Here is a 6,762-nt window from a genome sequence, read left to right on the forward strand (position 1 = left end):
AAACATTTCCCCTTTGTTCTTTTAATGCTTGATTTTATCTTTACATCATCCTTTAAAATGATTGTGCCCGCTATACCAAAGGGCACATCCTGGTGTTGGTTGAGGCTTACAGAGGATAGGAAAAAAACGTGTTTGTGTGTCGCATCCCAGAGAAACTTGCCATCTCAAGTCGCAGTAAATGCCTAGTTCCCCCTGTTTTCCTTCTAGAAAATGGGTTCTATATACCCTCTTTTTTTATGTAACACTCCTATATTACTCCCCTTATAGATTAGTCTTCGTTTATAGCTTCTCTGGTAAAATTAATAAATAAAAGACAAAAATTGTCATCAACCAGTTCTTTGAAGTTCAGGATTCTTTTCCAAAGTGTCATAATAAAGATCTCACAAACTCTTAAGATAAAATAATTTGATATCCTAAGTATTTTAATATGTACATGGAAATTTTTATTTCAGAAATTTTATTTCCAAATCTAAATTGTTAATTCATCCTCTTTCCTGCTCTGGGTCTGTATTTTTAAATTCAGTTCATCATTTTGGGATTTTTGCCTTATTGTGATACTGGAAATAGTTTTTGAGGAGAAAAGAAAACAAGTGGTATATGAGTTTTTAAATTCTTTTCCCTAACTTCTAAGTAAATTTGAACATCTCTAACATGGCCTTTCTCCCCATGCATTCCCATTTTCCCTTTATCATATTTTTATATTTTTCTTTCTTTCTTTTTTCTTCCTTTGCTCTCCTCCTAAGCCCACAGAATACAGTTGGTGTATTCTATCCAGTCTTGAGTTCTCCTGACCAAGGCATAAAAGATTGTTTCTTTCAACCTTAATAGATTAGGGAGAGCGCATCAAAACAATCTAAATTTTCTTAATGTATTATAATCTGTCATCCTAAAAATTCTCAAAAATCCATTTTGAATATACTTGTATTTTAGTGTTATGAAATTCTTCTGCATTCAGTCTGTTGTGGTTTTTTTTGGCTTAGATTATATGGAAAAAATTCAGCCTCACACCAGATATATAGTTGGAAAGGGGAAGAGTATTTTAAGAGCCTTGTTAGATCAGTGTGGATATTCTTTTGTGATACTGCACCAAAACTCAGCAAGCATTAGTTTCTTGAGTGTTTGATTCCATATGGAATCTGAAACTATATCAATGAATTTTTCTGTTAATTTAAAGCCCATTGATCTGTATTGTATTTTGAATGTATCTTTTACCTCTATGCATGATTCAGACCAACATCAGGCATTGGTCATTTGGAAAATATTGACTCGAGATCTTTCAAGTGTTGACTTAATTCATTATATAATATTTAGAAATCACATTTATTAACATTATCACTGATTTCATCAGAAAAGTGTTATGTTTTGGGCAGCTGCCAAGCTTACTGAGATAGGTACAAGCTTTCCAAAATTTTAATTTTCACTGGAAAGCTCAGATTTTATCTTTAAAAACAAATTTTGTCAGTTGTCTTCCTTAAAGTGACAAACTTCATTTGTTTCATGAGAAAATGTCTGAATAATCATAGCTTATCTGTCAGTCATTCTTTCAAGTAAAAATGGTACTCCATAAAAAAAGTGACCAGTTCAGCTTGCAACTCAAACTATTGCACAAGTGCTTTTCCCAAAAAAACCATTGTACTTTTGTTTGTAGCAGATTTCCTTTATGTATACTTCCCATTTTGTCATGCAGAATATTAATAAGACATTAACTCAAGGATCAAAATTCAAAATAAAATCAATATTTCTTATTGCTTTACCAAGGATGTTCTTAGGTCAAACTAGCATCTTTTTTTTTTTTTTTTTTTTTTACTGGGTGTGTGGTGTTGAAGAATCCAGTGACCACTGTATAGTTTAGTGCCATGGCTGTGGGTCATTCTCAGGTACCAGTAGTAGTTTTAATCACAGTTGCTTTTAAATCATTAGTGCAAATGCGAACACAGTAAGAAAGACATAATACTTCTTAAAATTATTGTGATAAATTAAACCTCATGGGTGTCAGGGTCTGGAATTTAATTTTACCCTTCTGTGGGGGAGTTATGTACCCCAGAAAAACATGTTCTTAACCATAATCCATTCCTGTGGATATGAAACCATTGTAAATAGGACCTTTTGAAGATGATTTTTTTTTTAAGTGAATAAGCATAGGTCTTAATCCTATTACTGGAGGCCCTATTGAGAAGGCCAGAGAGAGAAGCCACAGGGAACACCCAGAAGCAGAAGTCAGTGGTGGTACCTGGAAGAAAAAGGAAGAGACACTGCCATGTCCATTGCCATGTGACAGAAAAGCCAAGGAACCCCAAACATTCCAAGCCAATCAGAAGATACCAACCCTAGAAGGGAGCAAGCCTTCTAAGCCTCTGAAACTGTGGGCCAAAATCAATAAATGCCTAATCAACCCATCATATGGTATTTGTTTCAGCAGCCAGGAAGCTAAAACACCTTATAAGCTAATAAGTGAGCCTGTTAATGTTTCATGAATGCTGGAAGAAAACACAAGACTTCTGGATCAAAGAAAAAGGACTTTTTCGTTCACAGGACAGCAAGAGCATCATATTTTCATGGATCCATCCTTAATCACCCCCAAGTCTCACACTGGTAACATAGCTGAACCCAGAAAGATGCCTGTACATGCAATGGGTTGCTTTAAGGGAAAGGAATTCTGAGCTTAAAGAACTTGCCATTTTATAGTATGCAGTAAGCAAGCCTGTTCTTTGTCCTTATGAAAGGCATTACCTAATCCCTCAAGTTTCCTCACTGTAAACACAACCCTGAGTAATATCCCAGGTGAAGAACAGTCAGGGCCTTGCATTCTTGGCACACACAGCAAGAATGTGTGGTAGAAGATGGTGAATTCCTTCTTCCAAAATTGGATGCCCTGAAAGGATCTCAGGACCTCTCCAAAATCCTGGACCATATTTTGAGAATCATTGGTTTAGCTACATTGTGACTTCCTGTTAGAAAAATCATTTTGCCTTTTTCTTACTTTATTTACTTATTTCATGTCCTATTGAAAAAATAATGTAGTGCATTAGGAATATTGTAGCATCTCCTCAGTAGCCTTTATTTATGAGTGGAGGTCATATTGATTTAAATCCAGAACAAACTCTGAATTTTTACTCTAATTTGTCAAAAGACAATGTGGTAGCAAGGATCTGCCTGATGAATTTCCCATAGTATGTTCCATAGAACTTTTGCCTGTGAAATGGTGTATACCACGTACTCTTTGAAGTATTTTTAAAACGAACAAAAATGTATTATAGGGCAGATCCACCATAGAAGCCTGCAACAGTTTGCTGAGCTCATTTGTTCTTGTGGCCAAGACTCTACACCACCACCATGTCTCACTGTCTGCACTTCTCCATACCCAGCACGTAGTCAGTTTGTGAAGAGCATGGCCTTGACACCAGATCTGAAGATTTATGTCATAAATATGGTCATTATGACCCTAGAGTTAATGTGTATGTTCCGTTTGACTTCTACACTCGTTGTTCAAGAGGATTTGCTTATGTTCAATTTGAGGATGTTCTTAATGCTGAAGATATGTTACATAATATAGACAGAAAATGGATTAGCAGTTGTCAAATGAAAATCCAGTTAGTACAGAGGGATCGGAAGACACCAAATCAGATGAACACCAAGGGAGGAATGTATGCCATTTTTCATACTATGATGATTATAACAGATAAAAAATATTCTAGAAGCTGGTTATGGAAGGAGGAGATCAAGAAGTCAGTCTTTTTATTACAGCAATAGAAGATCTTATAGTCCTAGAAACTGTAAACCAACTAGAAGACCACAGTGTAGCAGAAGCCATTATGCCAATGATAAATCCAATTACTGCAATCGTTTTTTTTCAATATCTAAATCCAATTCAAGACCATGATCCAAGGCCCAGCCCAAGAAAGAAATGAAGACTAAATCACATTCTAGGTCTGTATCTCACACCAAACTGGAGCACCTCTAAAACAGATTCTAAAACACATTATAAGTCTGACTCAAAATATGAAAAGGAGTCAAGCTGAAAAGAACCACCTAGATTCAAATATCAGTCAAGATCACAGTCTAGGTCTAGGTCAAAACCTAGATCATGGTCTTGAACTAAGCCTAAGTCCAGTAGCCACTAATAGCTTAAACCATGATATGTTTAGGCATTTATCATTCACTTACTCATAGTTTGGTTAACTTAAATTATCAGAATACCAGTGTTGCAATGATGCTTAAAATAAACAACAAATTGTTACTTTTCCCTGTACCAGACAATGGTTATAACTAAAATGATATGCTGTTGAGAAGCCACTCTTAAGAGTCTAGTTTGTTTAATGTTAATGGACAACTACCAATTTGTGATGTCTCTGTACATTTTTATAAAGATTCTCATTTTTTAAGCTTAAAGAATTGGTAAAAAAAAAAAAAAAAAGATAGTAGTTGACCATAATTTGCAGCATTGTTTTATTCAAGATAGTCAAGGTAAACTTTCATATCCATATTTAGTAGAACTGTTAACCTAGAAATGTAGCTTGTTAATAAAATACGATACAAAAGTAAAGTTGTAGCCACAGTACCACCCAAGTGCTTAGATATTTCCGTTCAGGGTGGACCTTTAATGTCTTGTTAAGATGTCTAGGCCCATAGGAATAGTTTATTTATGAAGTAGTCTGGAATAGTTATTTTGTTAACCTCACTGCCATAGGGACTAAGGCCAGCAGGGTTAAGTAGCATTTTCAGGAAAATTGAGTTTTTGACCGAAACAAAAAAGCCCCCTGCTTTTTTCTGGTTTCTGTGAAGGTTTGAAACAAAATCATCAGAAGAACTCACCTTAAATTTGAGTAGGTCTTTTATGACAGGAATAATCTTAAGGGGAAAGAATACTGTTTCTTAGTTATTCTAAATTTTAAGGAGCATTGTGGACCATGATACTGCTTAGTGTTCTGACTGCTGTTAGAAGCAAGTAAATTGTTTCAAAGTAGGTTTTGTTTTTCTGTGTGCATAGTCTAAAATAACTGAATTTTGAAACTTACAGCACTCAGCTGGTTTGTGCATTTGTATCAAAATCTGCATACATCTTTATGAGGGAGGCTTATTCTTCATTAGTTTATTTTATGTGAGTCAAGTTGAAAGACAGCACTCCCAGTACTACGTGATTCTGTGCTACCATGAAATTTTAAATAACTGGGGGAAAGGATTAGTTAAGTTTAAGCAAGAGTTACATCTCTTGATTATTTGATTGATTATCAGTATACTAACTGATAATTGTACATTATTGTACTTGACAGTACCTGGTTAAAAATGAGGAAATGATATCTTTAACCAGTTATCATTTCTGTTATTTCTCTGAAAGATTGTTTTGGAGCCAATAAAAGTAACTTGATGACATGTCTAATCTCATTTCAGAATAAAAGCATCTTTAAGAATCTCATCTTGTTTACTTGCAGATATAAGAAATATTGTGGGAAAATGATTCATTTTAGAGGTTTGCTTTTCCCATTTTTTGTTTTAGTAATCTCGGCTTGCCCGTAAAGATCAAACGATGACTTTTAAATAGTGTTTGTGGAATGTATTTAAAGGACTGATTCTAGAATCTTTGTATATTTTATAGTATTTCTAACTTTCATTTTTTTACTGTTGCAATGCTCATATTCTGCTATGCAGTCATTTATATGCACGTTTTTAAAATTTTTTTCTTTCTTATAGAAGCTTGTAAAAGAGCATTTTTGCATGTTCCTTTTAGTAAATATTGTGTACAACCTTTAAAACATCAATGTTTGGATCAAAACAAGACCCACCTTACTTTCTGCTCTCTGTAAATTAAGTAAACATGTTATAATAAAAGCAAAATGTTTGTTGGGGTGGTATATTATAGGATCTGAAATCCGAAAGTAAGAAAACCTTGGCTTTGTTTAACTTAAGGTTCTCTAGCTGGTACTTTCCTAATATTGTATTTTAAAAATACTCTTATTGTCTTTGAAGTCCCCTTTAAGAGATTACTTGAATTTGGGGGGTCAGGAAGATTCACCTAAGTTTTAATTCACACCTATGTTAAATACTCTGTGAGATTTTTGGTTGTCATATTATGAAAACTGGCTTTTCCTTGAAAGATTTTTTCTTTGCTGTTGATCATCTTTCCATATACTTGCTACCCCCTGTTATTTCCATCCCTAATCACTCTTCACTATTAAGCATTAAGGACAGTATATTTCTTTCAATATTTCATCCAAATAATGCTGCAAGTAGTCACCAACTTGTCTTCATTCCTTAGAAGTATTATCTGCTGTATTCATCCTAAAATGGCCTCAGTAAAACTCCTTGCATTCCTTCTTACTGCTCCTGATTGGACATTCTCTCCTTCCTCTTTCTTCATGCTGTGGCCTCAGAATCTCTATCCCTATCCCAATCCTATCCTCTTCTCCTGTTATGCTAAGGATAAAGTGATAAATTTTTCATAGTTAAATCTAAAATTCTCTCCTTAGTATTTTTAAAATAAATATCCATTCCGTTTTCACAAAGAAGATAATCTTGGTAATTAGTTGTTTTTACCAAGTTCTTTCTTGGCAAAATAAAAGCTGGTAGCCCTTTGCCCAACCCTCAGTTTTGTTTTTACTATTCCAGGAAAGCCTAATTCTCAATTTCCTTAGATTTTCCCCTGCCCTAAGATTATTTGATGCTAAAGAGAGTGACTACATTAAAGAAGGAAAACAGACATTGGAAGTATGAGCCAGATTTGAGGAGAAGCTGATTATTTTGTGTTTTTAAACTTGATGGTCTGTT

The 6,762-nt window shown here is 34.4% G+C and overlaps 1 protein-coding gene across 8 annotated transcripts in view; it reads left to right on the forward strand.

Moving 5' to 3' along the window:
* TANK (TRAF family member associated NFKB activator) overlaps positions 1-6,762 on the forward strand; it is a 119,400-nt gene that overhangs the window by 94,298 nt on the left and 18,340 nt on the right. The gene's annotated exons all lie outside the window — the stretch shown is intronic.

Source organism: Tamandua tetradactyla, chromosome 3 (genome assembly GCF_023851605.1).
Source record: "Tamandua tetradactyla isolate mTamTet1 chromosome 3, mTamTet1.pri, whole genome shotgun sequence".
NCBI classification, from domain to species: Eukaryota; Metazoa; Chordata; class Mammalia; order Pilosa; family Myrmecophagidae; genus Tamandua; species Tamandua tetradactyla.